The 16110-nt window shown below is 35.6% G+C and overlaps 1 pseudogene; it reads left to right on the top strand.

The window, feature by feature from the left end:
- The first annotated feature begins 3729 nt into the window (after positions 1 to 3729).
- On the top strand, positions 3730 to 5303 carry LOC136277167 (uncharacterized; annotated as a pseudogene).
- The last annotated feature ends 10807 nt before the right edge of the window (positions 5304 to 16110 follow it).

Below are 16110 nucleotides of genomic sequence, written 5' to 3' on the forward strand. Positions count from 1 at the left end.
TTCTCTAATGAGTTTTACTTTTGTCTGTCAATTTTATGTGTAACTTTGTATTGTCAAATTTTGTTTTGCAGGGCTCTCTTTAAACTAGCTATGCAAATTGTGATGTCCCTGTTTAAATATTGATTAAAGAAATAAATAAATAAATGACTATATTTATTTTCTGCACTGTTTGATCTAAATATTTCTACTGCATTTACATACCTGCCACTGTCCTGTCCTATTGTCTACAGAACCCATATTGCTGTAACCTTTGTAACCAATAGAATAAGTACCATATGTTCATTAGTACCAAATATATAAGTATAATATAATAACATATGATATAAGTACCATATGTTAATTAGTGTTGCTATTTTATTGGTGTCATCAATTAGTCCACCGATGCTAAACTGCAAAGGGCAATGTCAAGGAACTGCTGGTGGACCTTACCTTACTGAAGCCCTTGAGCAATGATAGGCAATGGCAGTTCAGTGGTTACAAATACATGGTAATATGTATTCTGAAATAGTATGATACTTTGGAGCCTGAATACATCTATGTGGGGAACCAGCTGAAAGCTGTATCGAATGTCAAGGATATTGGTATTCACATCACATCAAATATATCATGGAACCTGCAAACCAACAGACCTGCAAACAAGGCAAACAGTATGCTCCAATTTATAAGTCAAACAATGGGCCCCAGGAACCCTGAATTGTTCTTAAAATTGTACTTGAGTTTAGTAAGTCCAATACTCAAGTATGGCTCTCTCTTAGAGAAACTGCAAAGTAGAGCATATAGATATGCCTCAAGAAACATTAGCCGAGATATGTCAATGAAGAGCACTTAAAGTTCCTTAAATGGCCAACTTTAGACAGTTAACATTCTAAATAGGCTCCACTCATTTGAGTATTTTACATTTGTGCATGATCCTCACCATTATGAGCTAACCATCGCCATAAACTTAAACCATTACCCACAAAGCTATATAGTTTTAGGTACTCTTTTCTTTATAAATGTAGTCAATGAATGGAATAATTTACCTAAAGAGGTTGCAGATGCAGAAACTATGAACATTTTCAAGAAAAGACTGAGATGCCATTTTACTAATCAGGGTTCTCAGTAAAAGCCAGCAACCAGGGGAAATCTACCGACTGTGAGCATGAAGGTAGCTGCCTGTTGAGGCAATGTAATTTTCATTTAAAAATAAATAATCAAAACATATGATTGTAAACTTGCATCAGAGAGGATAAAATTTACAGAAAAACATTGTTCCTTGTGTATATCAATGAGCTACCTACTGCTATTTAAAACTCTAAGGTACCATTGTATGCTGACAATACTGTTCTTTGCTTTGCAAAAGAACCTTGCAAGCTAGAGAGCAAGTTGAATGCAGATCTCTACAACACAACATTCTGTCCAAAGGCAAACAGACTCACTTTGAACCTTTCTAAAACCAAATCTATGTTGCTTGGAAGTAATAGAAAGTTATGTAATATTTCCTTATTGTCCCTTTCTATTTTTGATTGCGAGTTAGATTGCATAAATAGGTTTAAATATTAAACATGGTCAGATCATGTAGAGAGTGAAATTTCTAAATTTAATCAATGGCTCAGTCTTTTACCCAGTATCAAACATTTATTACCCTTAAATGCTTGCAAACTATTCTAGGACAGTCTTGCTTTACCAGTTTTTGATTACACTAATTTAGCTTGGGGTGACAAAAACAATGTCTCTTATGAATAACCTGCAGGTTCTGCAGAACAAGGCCAGGAAAATTATCCCACACAGACCTTTTTATTTGTCAGCTACTGATGCCATCGTAACTTTAAAGTGGCTCAACCTGGAACAACGTATATTTCATCACCACTGTACATATTTCAACAAGTTTATTAATGGCCTCATGGATCACTAAATGGAGCTACTAGCAAACAGGGGCATTCAAAATTATAACACAAGAAAGAGACATGCTTAGAGTACCCTTTGCAACCAAAAACTGGGGTAAAAAGAAAATGTGTTATCACTCTCTGAAAGATTGGAACAACCTAGATTAAGCCATTACAAATGCACCTGACATTAGGAATTTTAAGCATAGCATTTTAAGCAGCCTCTATATTTAAATTTTCTTGTGTTTCAACTGTAGTTTTTAATCAATCCTCACTATAGCTTTTGTATAAATTTTTATTTCTAGGTATTTTTCATTTTACTCTAAATAGTCTAGTTTACTACTTTTAAACTTAGTTAGGACCTTTTCTGAAAACCACAGTGATGTGATGATAGTTTCCTAATAAAAGATTACGATTTATTTTAATTATCTATTCATTTATACCAAGAAGTCCCCATTGAAGTGGACACTGGTAGTTCTGTAACTATGAGGCAAAGGATGTTTACAATACTGAGAATCCCATGCTGGGGATATAAATTCGTTTGAACTGCACTTTAAGTCATGAGATATTCATCCCAACCATGGACCAACTACTGCAAACTACTGTAGTTACACCAAGGATCCTTCATCAGTCCATACCCTTTGATTACCATTGGTAATGTTAACATTGCATGGATATGTCATGCAAGGCTGCTAGGTATTACTATAGACTACAAACCTACTTGGACAAAACATCTTACAGAATTAAAGAACAACTTTGAAAAATAAATCAAACTTATTGAAAAAGTGTTCTTTCTAAAGAGAAAATCTCTTCTTTACCAATTTAAGGTGATTCTCCCTTCTGTAACATATGTGCAATGACACCCGTGTCTTAATTTCCACGGTATTTTTTGATGTTTTCCAGCTTTCACCGCATTCTGCGTCACAATGACATTCCACCAATTTTTGCATGACCATAGATTGAATATTGCAAAAATTTGTGTAATTTTTGATAAGGCTCACAGAAATTCAATGGGTAACATTGGGTCCAGTCAGAGAACCTCCAATTATTACTGCTTAACTCAAAACGTACTAGAGCATTCACCCAACACATCCTACCAAACAGGATCGCTGTAACAGTCGACACAATAAACCTAGCCTTGTGGAATATGCAAGCCTTTTACTTCTTTAAGTTCATGGAGCTCTCTGCCATCGGAGCTGATGCCGCTACAATATGGCATCACCATCTGGATTACATCAAATACCCACAGGCACAACAGTGTTGAGCTGGAAGGCTAATTATCAATTTGCCACAGGATACAACATCAGAAGCAGTTGTGGATCTCACTCTATGGGGCTTGATTGCTGTATTGTGGAATTTTGTTTCAGACTATTTTAATGACTCTTTCAGCAATTTTATAGAAAAGTGAAACCTGATCCCACATGTAGGGAAATCAGATGTACCAGCCTATCCACACTAGTTACACATGACCCCTTAAGCATGTAATGCAAACACTCAGCGGTGATTTTTTTAAAATTGCCCAAATAATAGGCAGATTAACTGTTGGAAAAGTGAGACAACATGAACTTCAACAGTCAGTACTCAGTTGTTGGGACTGCCATTTTGAATTGTGTTAGTATTCATTTAAACGTCGATTGAGATTTGGCATATCTAGGATCAACTACTACAGCAATTCAACAGCATGCTTAAACTACGAGTATCTACGATTGTATGGAGACAAATCCCAATCCAGGACCTACTTCAAGAAAAGCTTATGCCAAGTGTTTGTTGTGCCTAAAGGCAACACATGAACTTGAAGCATATAGAGCATTTTCACTCATGTGACCAAATTTCTTTATCATCATGGTAACCGACTTCATCCGACATGTTGGTGTTCCGTGATAACCAGCAGTGAGTATTGTGACAGGAAACAATTGGAGCAGATGTTACAGTTTTGAGAAGATGTTAGTGTAACATTTATATTGTCTTTGTCATGGATCATGGTCCTTTGCCTTGTCATTAGCTGTGGGAACAAAACAGGGAAGAAAAGGTCTAACGTTGAAAAAGTAAGGTTTTTTTGTGTCCCATGTGTTATAGTCAATCAAGGAGAGTGCACTGAAGAACTTACTTCTGAGTGAAGAAGAATGTGGATCTCTGCAATAAGCAGAGATGACTTACCTGATGATATTTTAGAACGTGATGGGTCTGCAGCCAGTACTTTGTTTCAGGAGAAGCTGCAAAAGATTGGAATCAATTCAATGTAGACTGGGTCCCTACCCTCCATCTTGGGCATTCAAAACAGCATGTAAAGGATCCTGAAGAAGCAGCTGCTCGAGCACAGAGAGCTGCCAACAGATGCAAATGTCAAGCAGAGATCGCAGAAGAGGAGGTGGAAGAGAAAGTGAAACAAGTGGATGATACATGGGAAACAGCTGATGAGATATTCTACAAGGCCAAGCTTGAGGCCAATGCTTTGAATGTTGATAATACAGGAGAAACAGCTCGTGAGATATTCTACAAGGCTGAGCCCAAGACCAAGGCTTTGAATGTTGATGACAAAGATCCAGAAACCAGGGAAGAATTAGCCAACAGTCATGACCAGAATACAATGAATGCTGAAACTCAAACCACAGCATTAAGGGTAAAAATTGCCCAAAATGCTGAAACTCAAACTCAATTTGAATATTTATTTAAGCAAGCTGTTCTGCAACCTTTTACTGAGGAATATTTTGTTAATCATGATGACAGAGTGAGGTTTTACATTGGTTTTCCAGGTTTTGATGTGCTCAAAGCAACTTTTCCTTTCATCAGTCCGTTTTTCACTAAAAGGAGTAAAAGCTTGTCTTTGTTTCAAGAATTTATTATGGTATTAATGAAATTAAAATTGAATGTTCTTCTGCAAGACCTTGCATATAGGTTTGGCATTTCTCTTACTACTGTTTCAATCTTTCTATCTGTTTTCAGTTCTCACTTGGGGAAAAAACCATTATTATTGACTGTTTTGAGGTCTTCATAGAACCACCTTCTAATCTTCTAGCAAGAGCACAAACATTTTCTAACTATAAACAATACAATACTGTCAAGGTGCTCATCCCAATTACACCTAAAGGATCTATTTGTTTTACTTCCAAAGCATGAGGAAGGACATCTGATAAATACTCAACTGATGTGGTTTATTGAACCACTTGAAGCCACCATTCAGGAAAGCATTGCACTCTACCAGGCGCAGTTAGTTATTCCTGCCTTCACTGGAGGAAAGAATCAACTTGATCCACTTGATGTGGAATGAACACAAGGAATTGTGAATGTGCGAATACATGTCGAGCATGTTATTGGACTCCTGAGGCAAAAGTATTCTATCCTGGAAAAAAAAGTGGAAAAATTCCACTTATTGACAGGATGATCAGGGTTTGTGCAGCCCTTACAAATCTTTCCCCATCTGTTGTTCCCTTTGAATAAACTCATCAGCTTCTATAAGACATTTATATCTTTGCAAACATTAGTGAGAGAGAATTGATATTTAATACTCTGACAAAGTTATGTATGGTATTGTATTGCATTGGCTTCACACTGCAATAATACATCACAAAAGCATAGCAATGTAGAATGATGTGAAACAATACAAAATTTAGCCGTGTCATGCATAAATTATTTTCCTGGAGTTTCAGCATTCTGCATCCTTGTTGTCAATATTCAAAGCCTTGGCCTCGGGCTTGAGCTGTTTCCACTGAATCATCCAATCATTTCACTTTCTCTTCTAACCCTTTGTCTTCCAGCCCTAATTATTCATACATTAGGGTTGGGAAACAAAGGAAAGGGAGAATCAACCTTGGTTAAATCAAAATTGACCTAAAATAAAATTTGACCTGTAACAGATATGTTTGTTCATATTGTATATAGCTCTCCTGAATTTCTTATTTGCACACACTGTATACAGTTTTTCCTAATTTATTTTTTCTCAACATTCCGGTTTTTTACATCTCCAATTAATTAATTAATTTATTATTTTTAAACTTGTTTTAGCGTCCCCTCTTAGTGGTTCCTACACTACTAGTACAGTTTGACACTTGAATAAAGAATAACAAATGGATTGTTCATTCTTTGTGAATGTCGGACTTTCCCAGACACTATGTATTTGTTGCCTATTTTTTATCCTTTAATGCTACTTACAAACCCTGAAACCAATTGGTTATAAGTCTGCAAATTTCTATAAGCCTTAAATTGGTTCTTACTATAATAACTCGTGTCAGGCACCAAAAACGACAATAAATCCATGGATTCAATAGGAGGCAGGCACTCTGGATCATATGTTATGTCTGGTATCAAGACAGGATCGATTCCAACACAAGAAATCTTCTCTAACATTTTTTCATGTGGGGATCGAGCATATTTGCATAATCTGAGAGAGGATATCCTGCCATGTTTGAAAATGTGGAACACCAATATGGCACACTACCAGCTACTTCGGGAAGAGGAATTAAGTAACATTTCTAACTAGGTTATACTCCAACATCAGTTTATTGTCATAATCGGTGATCTTAACCTGAATAGGTTGAATCCAGATAACGCTGAGGGAAAAACACTACTTAATCCTGAAATTGAACAAGGACTTGAGTGCCCAATCAACTCGCCAACTAGAGTTCAAATGCAACGAGCACATGTCACACAGTCTAGTTGCTGTCATCCTAACGAGTCAAAGAGAACTGTTCAGCAATTGTGGAACGTACAATCCTGAAATAGGTGATCATGTACTTATTTATGGGTCTATAAAGGAAAATTTAAACCTCGGAAAGGCAGGATTATCAAATTTAGATCCAAGAGGAATTTTGACAAGGAACACTACAAGGAGGACCTTTGTCATGCTCCATGGCATGTTGACAACACTTTCGATACAGTTGATGATAAAGCTGGTTTCTGGGAAGCACTTATAGCTAGTATAGTGGACAAACATTAACCAGTAAAGAAAATGAGGTGTAGACCCAAGATGTTCCATCCATGTCTCATGAATAGAATAAGAGCCAGAAGAAGAGCCACAAGAAAATATTAAAAGGAGCAAATAAGGGAAGACTGGGAAAATAAAAGTGAACTGCGAAACAAGGCAACTAGACTTAGAAGAAAGGAAATTAGGGAATACAGAAAAACTTTCATGCCCTTAATAAACACAAAGAAGAAAAAGAGGACAGCGACCAACTGATGATGGACAGAAGCATTTGACATGATTAATCTATGATTGCAAATCATTTCTGTAATTGCTTTACCAATATTGCCCATGGGATAGGAAATACTGATGGCACAAGTGATGACTCTTTTGCTACACATGCAAGTGTGCAGAGTATCATTAACAACTCAACTGGCACTGATAACATCCAGTTTCAGAGAGTAAACAGAGGTGAGGTGGAAACCACCCTGCAAGGCCTTAATACCAGGAAGGTGATGGCAGAATCCCGTCAAAGGCCCTAAAAATTGGCACAAGCAAGTTGTCAACACTGCTGAATACACTATATAATGCTTGTATCTCCAGGTGTGAATAGCCTGCAATGTGGAAGAGAGGTGACTGGGTCCCAGTTTTTAAGAAGGATAACCCTCAACTAAAGGAGAAATACCCTCCAATAACTGTGCAAGTTACAGTAAATAAGGTCTTTGAACAACTACTCTGTAAATAATTAAGCCACTGATATGAGAAAGGCCTTTAACTCCTTGTACCACCTCTTATGTTAGCAAAACTTAAAGCTTATGGTGTAAGTGAAAATAGTGTATAACTAATTGACTCTTATTGCACAGACCGTCACTGTAGAGTTAAATTGGGTTCAGTAGCAAGTGGGAAAAGGTGTCCAGGGGATGCCCTCAGGGATCAGCATTTCAGTCACTCCTGCAGAACATTCACCAGAATGATCTTATTTACGATATTAACATAAACCTTAACATGTATGCAGATGATCATCAGTTTTATGCTATGAGCAGTGACATAGAGATTGTTAATGATAGTCTCACACAAAGTGCTATAGATGCTTCAGAGTGGTATACTTCCAACTTCCTTAAAGGCAACATTGATAAGTATAGAGTCCTCATGCTTGGTAGCAAACTGGACAGCAATATCAATATCATCATCGATGACGATAAAGCTGTAACATCTATTGACTGCTTAGAATTACTTGGGATGTCTATAGATAGGCACATTCGTTTTGATGAGCACATAAGTATAATCTACAAGAAAAGTAGTGAGCGTGTAGGAGTCCTGATGCAACTCAGAAACTTAATATCCACTGGTTCCAAACTACAACTATTTAAAGCTGCTATTCTTCCCTATGTAACTTATTTGCACCTTGCTTGGCACTCCTAGCTTGCTAGCAACAGTAGAAAATCAGAGCATGTACAAGAAAGGGCATTCAGAGCTATTTACTGTGACAGACCATCAAGTTATAATAAATTACTGAATACAGCTAATCTATGCACCCCGTGTCACAGACAGTTACAGGATATAGCTGTTCTCGTGTACAGTAATAACAATAAGCTTTACTTGAAATGCAAAATAATGGATCAGATAGACTAAAAAGACTACCTGGTATGTGCATATATAGTCTAAAATCTTTATATAATAAAATTATAATAAATACATAAAAAAAGACTAAAAATATCATGATACAAAATAGTAAAAATAAGAAATTATAAGAATAAATAAATTATAACATAGTCCTTAAAGTATATAAAACATATTTTCTATGAACATTGTATTAATTAAAAAAATAATAATAATTCAACTAGTCTGTTAAGCCAAAGAGCATTTATGTTGATTGTGATCCTCTTGTAGTAAAAATTCAGAGTTTACTTTTAAAGGTGCTGAGATTTGCTATTGTTCTGATATCCCTAGGTAGAGAGTTCCAGTCTCTTACAGCAGCGAATTCAAAGGTTTTTCACCAAAACCCGACTTAGCATTAGGAACATTCGGTAAAGAGTCATCTCTCAAAGAGCAAGAGCGAATACTAGCACGTTTTATAAGTTTGTCTCGGAGTTGCTTTGGACAGTTAATATCATTCACTATTTTAAATGTAGTTATAAATCAAAACAAACGTCTACGGTTGAATAGAGTCAGGATCTTTACTTGGTCCCTTAAAACTTGTGAACATGTTCTCCTATTCTTGCAGAAAATAATTCTTAAAGCTTGATATTGAAGTCTCTCCAACTTGTTAGACAATTTATTTGGACAGTCCATCCATACAATACTAGCATAATCCAGAATAGGAAGGATTGTAGCCTTGTAGATCTTAATTAATATATCAGACCAGAGGAAACAAGATAGCCGGTTTAACAGCCTCAGTTTGGGATAAGTTCGTTTGCAAACATAATCAATGTGAGGTGACCAATTAAGTGAACTGTCTACAAACACTCTGAGGTACTTAAAATATACTTCTTTAAGTTTGTGGTCATTTTGTTTGATTTCAGTACCACCTGCTTTTTCTGAAAGCTTGTTTAGTTCCAATCTTCATGTCCTCTGATTTAACGGGGTGGACTACCATCTCATTGTTAGATAGCCAATCACTGATATCTTTTAAATCAGAGTTCAAAAGTTGTGCAGCCGCATCTACTTTGGAATGGGCTGTATGAATTTTGGTATCATCAGCAAATAGAGAGGCATCTCCATTTTTACACGATTTAACAATATCATTGTAGCGTATAGAAAATAAAGTTGGACCCAATACACTACCTTGGGGTACACCATGATCTAACATAAGTCTCAGATTGTGCACCATTCAAGGTGACAAATTGCTTCCTATCAAGAAGATAATTTTCTAACCATAAACCACTATGGCCTTCAATGCAAGCAACTTTAAGCTTTGACAAAAGGACTTCGTAGTTTATTATGTTGAAAGATTTTTCGAGATTAAAAAATGCAGCAATGTTAATCTGTTTCTTGTCTCTGGCCCATTTTTACTTATCTGTAAGAGTAAGTAGAGCTGTAGTACATCAGGAATTTTTTGGTAGGCAAACTGTTCTCTGCTTATTAGGTTGTGTTCCAAAGCAAAGGCTTATAACTGATTGTTTGCAAATTTCTCCATGTCCTTAGAAAGACAGGGAAAAACAGATATAGGTCGAAAATTATCACACAAAGTGTTGTCTTTGCCTTTGGGTAAAGCTGTTACTTTTGCAGTCTTCCAAAATGTTGGGAATACACCTTGCTGGAAGATTGGTTAAATAAGTAGGCCAGACTTGGGGCTATTTGCCCAGCAGCAACTTTGAGAGCTTTTGCAGGAATATTATCAGCACCTGAAGCTATAGTGGGATTTAAATTAACCAATGATCTGTACACTTCTTCATTATTTAGAAGTCTAAAATTAAATTCAGACTTGTGATCTTCATCAGGGTTAAACAAGGAGGTAGAACCTGCTTTGTTATTACATGTTCTTTTTGTATACGCTTCAGCTAAGGTATTGACAGCAATACTAGTAAAGTGAGAATTAAGAGCATTACTTATTTGCTGTGGATCAGTAAGCACTTGGTCTCTGTAAACAATTTCATTGATGTTAAGTGACTTTTTCTTCTTTCTACCTGGAAGGACATAGTTGAGAGTTTTCCAAAAACCTTTCAGGTTCTTATTTTGTTCCAGTTTATTCTTAAAATAGTCTCTCCGGGACTTCCTCAGATTGTAAGTTACATGATTTCTGAGAATTCTGTATGTTGGCCAATGAGCGTTGTCTCCAGTTTTATGAGCTTTTTTGTGAAAATTATCATGTTGTCTCATTAGCTTTAGAATAGAGCCATTAATCCATGGATGAGTATTTTGTTGTAACCTTTTTTTCTTGACCAAAAAATGTTTGTTTAGAGCACCTGTGAAAAATTCTGACCATGTCTCTACTTTTCCATCAATGCTAGATTGTCTCTTAACATTGTCCAAAGTGACATTTTTGACATCGTTTCGAAAGGCAAGCACTTTTTCATCATTCCATTTCCGTGTAGCAATTACCTGATGTTTTGAGTAATGTTTCATAAGGGGGATGACTCCAAAAATAGGAAAATGATCACTTAATGAATTCCGAAGCACCCCAGTTTTAGAAAACAGTTGTGGAGTTGAGGTAATGATTACATCGATCAGAGACAGAACCAGAAGAAATCCTTGTTGGTTTACTGATAAGTTGGCTGAGCTGATCTATATCCATAAATTCAATAGCTCTCTATATCTGTGCTAGAGATTCATCCAAAAGATTGCAGTTAATGTCTCCAGTAATAATAAATTCTTTGCCTTGCCTTGATTCAGATCCTAGGACATCACCTAGATAATCGAAAAATGCGTTTGTAGAACAGTTTGGTGCCTTATACACACAGCTGACAAGACAAAAAACAAAAATTGCCCAAAATATTTTGTAGACCTTTTCCACATGACAAATACCAAATATTCACTGAGAAACAAGGAGTTCGCCATGCCCTGATTTAATGACTACACATGGAAAGCATTCCATCAGATACACTAGCCCAAAGTTGTGGAGTCTAATACCTAAAAATGTGAGACCTTCCTGCATTATCTGTAATAAGGCAGCATATTAGAAAGCTTTATATAAATTCCTTACTGGCCAATGCTCATTGTTCTGAATGTATTTTATGTCATACATAATGGACACTTTAATATTTTATTAAGTCTATGCATATTTAAATAATATTATCTTTCACGTACTCGTTTTAACAATTGTAAATAGTGTTATCAATTTTAACTATAATAGGTATAACTGTTTATCGTTAATTTAACTTATTCATAGTGTCCCCATTTAACGGTTCCTTACTGCTATTTCAGTTTGACACTTAAATAAAGGTATTCATTCATTCATTCTCACTGTATTTCAATAAAGGCTCTCACTTGCTTACTCACCACAGTTAGCAGCTGCAAGAATCAAGTAAGGGGCCTTGCTTTTAGCTGCTTTTGACTACACCATTGAATTCATAAGTGGTAAATACAATGTATATATTTGTCCAGGAAAGCTATCTAAAATTTGAATTTGTTAAGTACATACTGGTGGTTGGATATCCCACGAGGTTGTATTGAATGTCTGTCTTTGAGAAGAAGTGTCTTGAAACTCATTTCAAGTTAGATTTCTGACAAAAGAATAAGCATTTGTCTTCATTTAATACCAAACCAACAACTTCTTTTGTTAATCATTCATACCATTTTTCATGCCTCCAACAACTTTTGTCTCAGAGGACAAGATCTATTAATAGCAATTATTCTAAACCTTCCCTTAAAGTGCCAAGGCTGTCACACCTGACATTTCAAACAAGCTCCAAAAGGACTATCTATCTCCACACCGTGCAATGTATGCAATAGTCCTCTCCTTTCAAATTTCATATTCATAAACAAGTGTAGTTGTATACATTTGACATTCTCATCACAATGATTATTAGAGTTGTGTAAGTCAAGTCTTTCAACATTTTTTGCCTTTAAAGTCATATTTTCAATTACGTTTAAAAACTGGTAATCTCTAACATGGAAATTGTCTGTCTGTGCCAAGGTTCTCCCCAGTTATGTTTATAACTAATTTTGTAACTGAAAACTAACAAGACAATGTAAAGTTGAGTTGCTGGAAAACCACAGGGAGAGGAGTAACTCAAGGAACAAGTCAGAGTTTGTTTAATTCTTTTCAAAGTCAGAAGAAACCAACTAGTACCTGCAAAGCAGCTGACAATTTTCATGGCTCTAAAGTATTCCGTCACAAACACACCAAACCAATGCATAGGTCATTAGAAGTTTAGTAAGATGTGGAAGAATTAAACAAAATTAGGACTCAAAAGCTGATAGATGAGGCCATAGAAGGAAAAGGTAATGCAGTACAAGACAACGAACAACTTCTTTGTCTATGGTTACCCACAACCACAGCAATATCTCAAAGATGAAGACTGACAAATAAACTTGATGTTGTGGAATTTAAACTTTCCGATGGAATGCAAAGAGCAACTCAAATTTGCACATAATCTCTCTCATGAATTATTTTTGCCACAAGAGAGAAAGGCTGCCATCTTGTCATTTCAGTTGAGTATGAAATGACACTTTAGAAAAATGGTAATTAGCTTATTGGATAACCTGACAATCATGAAAGCAGTTCCACAATATACCTCTTCTTACATCCCAGTGAGATGAAAGATCTAGTATGACAAGTCCAAGTGTATCTTCAACCCTCCCACAGAATGTGAATGATACAGCACAAAAAGTGTCAAGTAAAAGTAACCAAGTCATTTTCTTCAGAAAAGAAAGTTTCTTGTAGAAGTTGATGTTATAAATTTAGAACTACATGTAATTCAATCAATCAATTCAGTTTTGTTCAATTTAAAAGTGGTCAACCATAGGATGACTACCTGGCTGCGAAGAAATTTTAACTTTTCTGAACATCTAACAAGCATTTACTGTACATTTCTAGCAACTAATATGTCATAATTATTGTTATTATATTGTGATACCACCTTATAAATCTAAAGCCCTTCCAAAATGTTACTAGCCTGAATTTCAAGTCAACCTTTATTCTCTGAATAAAATCAAACCATCTTTTAACCAACCAGATTTCTTTATGGACCTGCCAAAACTCAGATGTTTGCCAACCACAAAGAAATCACCACAGCAATCCACAAACTTTGCCCATATGGTACCATCTACTATGACACATATCTTGCTTTGTATATTAGGCTTCTCACTAAAAATGAGTTCTTCATCAAAGACACAAAGGACTGTCCTGCATGCCTACAAAACTGTACAGCAGATATAAATGAAAATCATCATAGTGTATAATGCCTTTTGACAGCAACTTTGATTACATCATTTGATGATCTCAAAAGGCCACCATAAATTGGCTATCACTTTATGCTTTGGGACCTTTTAAATAACATACATGTAATTTGGAACACAATCATCATTTTCAGTCATCATTTATTTAAACCAATCAATGAATGGAACATGAGGTGTCCTCTATCTCATCTACATGCCACCAGCTTGCAGTTTTGGGTAAGACTTTTACTTGTCCACCTGTTGTTTCTTTTTGCTCAAAAATTAATGACAAACACAAACTAAATCACCACACATTTTCAAAGTACTGAGGCAAGACACTTACATATCCACGTGATTCACCTGAAACCTGCACAAATAAACTCAGTTCACATGCTTCATTTCAATGTTACAAGTTTACTTGACCTGTGGAATGTCAGCAGTAAAAGATCTAACCCCAAAGGGCAAAAACATAGTGCTTAGTGCAAATATGAAAAGGGTAGAATTCGGAAATTCCAGCCATAATGGACATAGGAATTCCCCTGGGTTGGATACAATAGCAAAAAGAAAGAAAATTTTTTGCACCGTATACCACAAATATGCATTGATGGCCACTAAAGGGGGTCAGGTTTTGCTCTGATTCTCTTTAAGTGATGACGAGAGCCACTCTCATTGCCTCTATTGTCAACCAGCAAAAAACAAAGAGAAGGTGCCACTGGAGCGAATAAGTTGCAAAATCAACAATGAATCTAAGGACAGACTTGAAAAACTTTTCACATGAAACCTCAGTAACTTTCACTTTAAATTGTGTTGTCTTTAATTGCAATTATAATACCTCAAAGAAATGGAATACTGTCAAGTCTTGTAAAGTAAAAAAGGCATGTGAAAGATTCCATATCTGTTCATTGGAAATAATGTATTAAAATGTGCATGGTTATTGTGAAACACCACTTATTACTAGGGTGATGTGCTTCTTACCTACAAACATGGCAAATTGGTATAGAAAAAGTCTTGCATGATAATTGTGACCAAGCTTGCCTACCTAGTGCAAGTAGTTTAACCTCTGCAGACTTGTCCTGCTAGTCAAGTTCCCTATTGCTAGTAGAAGTACAGTGATGTCATCATGATTAGTTTTTAGGTACTTTAGTTAATACCTAGATCAGTATTATTGCTCAACTTGTTTACACATATACATAAACTGGACTTACATTTTTAGAAACATTTTAATTCCTTCCAAGTACCTCATTTTTCTGGTTTTGGTATTTGAAGGGGTTTCCTTCAGATCACCTTTTTTATTTTTTTGTTTAAAATTAACTAATTTTTCTTCAGCTTTCATTCATTTTTTTTGTAGACAACAATAGTTCTATAGTTATAGACAACCAAAACCCGAGTGGCACTTGTCAAATGGAAAGGTGGTTGGAAAAAGGTTTTTTTTCCCCTGAATAAAGGAAGAATTCGCTTTTTATAACAAAATGAACCTCGATATGCAATTCTTGCCATTTCTGCAGAGACAAATGAACAATAAGATATTGCATTGAAATTTAACTAATTAAGTTGTGAGTATGTATTGATATGCATATACATTTTGTATTTGAGGAAAAAGATTTGTCTGTCGTAAGTCTAATACAATAATAGGCCTCTTCAGGGTGAACAACAGCATCTATCGGTACTTTGATCTATAACTTAATGTCTGTTAATCACTTTTAATATATAACACAGCCTTAGTATATTTTTATTATTATTTGGAAATTTGCAGAGGAACGAGGACAGTCAAAATTTGTCATACAAATATACAATTTCTTGGTGTAGACAACCAAGTGATGTTTAACACATAGAAAAGCCCTGATTGTGCTTTGTTCTGTTGTATTGTAAACAAATTTTGTTGGGTTCTTCTCTTGCTACATGCCTGCTTGCTTGTTCCAAAATTTCACTTACAATTAATGAAAAAAAAAACTAGAGAGAAGTCTCGAAAAAGGTCAGACATAGTACAAACTGGCAGATAGCATGATGGCTTTTGCTCAGCTCTGTGCTTTGTACTCTAATAGAGCATGCTCTTTCAACCAACCACAACATACATTGTACTAGAACTTTAGTATAATATAGTATAGTTTCCTTTATCAAAATTGAAGTATATTTGTATACTTTTTGCAAACAAAGAGTACACATTATTTGTATTACATCAGTTGGGTGTATAAATTTAGTACACATCATTTGCCAGGTTTAAGTCTTTTTAAATTCTTTTTAAGATTCTTTTTTGTTGTTGATTCTTTTCCCACTACACATGGTTCAGTCCTGGGTCTCAAGCATACATCTATCGCCACCAGTTTCAACAAATTGTTGCTACACCATCATTTAAATCGGTTGCCTCATACTTGTTGAACTGCTTTTACACCAATGATGAGCTGCTGGGAATGAACCTCAAGGGTGCCAATAGCAAGCCCCACCCTCAGAAAGATATCCTTGAAAGCATTTATTTATTTAAGCAGAGTCATGTGTTACTCTTTAACAAAGGTATCTACATGTATGTCAAAA

The sequence above is a fragment of the Pocillopora verrucosa genome, chromosome 12 (assembly GCF_036669915.1).
Source record: "Pocillopora verrucosa isolate sample1 chromosome 12, ASM3666991v2, whole genome shotgun sequence".
NCBI lineage: Eukaryota > Metazoa > Cnidaria > Anthozoa > Scleractinia > Pocilloporidae > Pocillopora > Pocillopora verrucosa.